This window comes from Miscanthus floridulus, chromosome 15 (assembly GCF_019320115.1).
Source record: "Miscanthus floridulus cultivar M001 chromosome 15, ASM1932011v1, whole genome shotgun sequence".
Taxonomy (NCBI): Eukaryota; Viridiplantae; Streptophyta; class Magnoliopsida; order Poales; family Poaceae; genus Miscanthus; species Miscanthus floridulus.
The window spans coordinates 39288834-39291945 of NC_089594.1; the positions used below are offsets into that span (position 1 = coordinate 39288834).

Sequence of the window (3112 nt, forward strand, 5' to 3'; positions counted from 1 at the left end):
GCATAGGAGAGGCCTAGGACAAGCAAGGACCCCACCAGCGCAAGGCAGTGGTGAGGCAGGCCAGCACAGGTGTGGCCGCACCGCCCCTAGTGCCTCCTAGGCCCACTCTCCTCTGGTGGTGCCATCAATGTGCCTGGGTCAGTTTCGGGTTGTTTCCTAATTTATATCCCCCAAACCGACCACAAAATAGTATAAGTAGGAGGGTGGAGTTCATTCTCAACAGACACATCAATTGGAGCCTCACACCTCACTACCACATCTTGTAATCTTTTTACTTTTTAGTCTTTGGAGCTAGCAAAGCTATTAAGGAGAGCCTGGCTCCTTAGAAGAGAGAAATCTTGGTATGAATACTATGAGGAATTCTTCCAAAGTCTCGCTCTCATTTTATCAATATAGTTGTGCTCTTGAACTAGAGTATAGTTTTCATGTTATAATCTTGACATGTGAACTAGCATATAGTTTTTGTGTTATGAGCTTAATCATTCATATCACTTATATGATTAGAATTAGAATTAAGTTGGGGTGGCAGTTCGTCGTTCCTTTGGGTTTGCCCATGTCCTATACTTGTCGATCTATAGGGTTAGAGTCCTGGGGGATGTGGGTAGTTTCTTTGTACATAGGCATGGTGCCTGGGTACACGGAAACCTTCGGATATGATAGTGCTCCACGGTTGAGGGGTAGGCGGCAGGTGGTGACATTCCTATACGTTCCTTGAAATCCCCCACGTTTGGGTATTCGTGTAGGAGTTCGTAAAGTCTCCCTAGCCTACTGGCAGACCAGTGCCTAAAGATCTCCTCGTCCATCTTACACTTAAGTCTATCTCTAACCAAGTAATTTGTATGATCATCAACTATTCTTTGCACGACTATATTAGAACAAGGCTACTCCACTTAGGAACATTCTTTTATTCTTTGTTTCTCTTTTATCCTTGAGGTTGGCCTAAGTGTGTGTCCACTATCCTAAAAATTCCATGTTTACCCCTGCATAGACTTTGGTTCACTTTTCAAGCATGTAATCTTGTTCATATCTATACTAGAATCTTTACACCATGCCATCCTTTGGGAAAATATAAATAACGATGCCCTGAATACTTCTGAGTGAGATGCTACAACGATAGATTCGTATGTTTGTGAATATTTTTTGTAATCGTTAAGAACTATCATGTTGGTGTTCCTTGGTGGCATTGCTAAGATTTATCCAAATCTTAGTGACGGTGCTAAGAAATACCAATAGGCATTTCTAGCCCCATTGCCAGGGATGGATTCCATCTCCATACTTGGTGATTGGGCTAAGAAATGCCAACAAGCATTTATGGCGCCGTTGCTAGGGAAGGCATTGGTTAAATAGAATCTAGTAGGACATGATCATGATCATATGCATGAATGGTAGCCATAGTTTATGTAGGCTAACTCTGCTTGTTTTCTCCTATTGTGGATGAAAACAGGATAGTGTATGACCGGTTACAACCTGTCGAACAACTACATCAAATCCGAAGGCACTCCTAAGGAAGAACATGTCTCGTACTATTTCTTCTTCTGCTACTCCATCGACAGTTGAACCAGTTGCCCTTGCACTATCTGCTACTACTGCTATGGCCCAGAAGTCACTCCATGAGTTCTTTGTCCCTGCCATTGCCAACGTGCCTATTAGGCTCACTGTCAACGTGGGTGATAAGAATTTTGAGCTTCACACCGGGCTGATCATGATGGTGTAGGCAAACTCGTTTTGTGGGTTGCCAAGCGAGGACGCAAACGCCCACCTTCAGCACTTCCTTAAGTTGTGCGACACCATTGTTATCAAGGATGTCACACCAGATGTCATTAGGTTCCGTCTGTTTCCCTTCTCCCTCATGGGAAAGGTGAAGCAATGGTTTTAGAAGGACAAGGAAGGTGTCAACACATGGAGCAACTATTCCACATTGTTCCTCATCAAGTTCTTCCCTATGGGCAAAACAAATGCCCTAAGGGGAAGAATTTCGAATTTCCAACAGAATGCTATGGAGTCCATTCCTGAGGCATGGGAGAGGCTGCAAGAATACATCCAAGCCTGCCCGCACCATGGGATTGAAAATTGGCTTGTGCTCTAGAACTTCTATGATGGGCTTACGCCCATGTCAAAGGGGCACATTGATGCCGCTGCTAGAGGATTCTTTCTCTCCCTCACCATCGATGGAGCTATGGCTCTCATCGAAAAGATGGTGTCCAATCAAAGTTGGGGGAGGAAAGGTCGAATAAACAACAAAAAGGCATGCATACCGTGAAGGAGACAGATATTCTTGCCACAAAAATGGACTTAATATTTAAAAGATTGGACGAACGGGCCCATGAGAAGGAGTCCATGAAAAGTACCGTCCAGGCCACGGACTCACGTATGACATGTGAGGTCTGTGGAGAAGTCGAACACTCACGGAACGTCTGCCCCAAAACCCATGAAGACACCGCATACATCAACAACAGGTTCTGGCAAAATAATAATGGGTGGAGCAATCATCCTGCCCGCAAGGAGGTAATTCAAATTTTCACTCTAATTTCAATTCGAATCAACCTTCCTTGAAAGACCTGGTCTTATGCTAGGCTAGAATAAATGAAAATCTTAATAAAAAGTTGATGTTTAATGATAAAATGCTTGAAAATATAAATTATAAAATTTAAAGTTTGTCCTCCTCCGTAAAGAATCAATTAAGTTTTAATAAAATGATTGAAACTCAAATACCTACTGCTATTCCGGTCAACAATTCAGGGAAAATCCTGAGGCAACCCGAGAATTCCCCCAAATTTGTTCATGCAGCTGCTGAGCAATAAAGGAGGAGAAGACCTACCGACGGACTATAAATGCCGAGCCCTTGCCGAATGTAAATCGATCGTTATCTTCGAAAAATTCAGAAATTCAAAAATTCAAAATTCAAAAATTCAAAATTTAAAATTTTTACTCCAAAATAAACTTTTTTAAAAAATAAAATAAAAATCATTTTGTAATAGCTTAGATTTTGCTTTTATCATTTCTCATTTTTACAATATTTATGAAAATTCAAAATATAATAAAACTTTTGTGGAAAATCAATTCTGAGAAGAGGGGAGTTTGAAAAATTGGAAAACCCCAACGACTAGCCCTC

General features: G+C 41.6%; 1 non-coding gene across 1 annotated transcript; it reads right to left on the reverse strand.

The window, feature by feature from the left end:
- Positions 1 to 1957: 1957 nt before the first annotated feature.
- On the reverse strand, positions 1958 to 2064 carry LOC136509754 (small nucleolar RNA R71). Its single transcript, XR_010772495.1, has one exon. It is a non-coding gene; the product is annotated as a small nucleolar RNA R71 (small nucleolar RNA).
- Positions 2065 to 3112: the final 1048 nt, after the last annotated feature.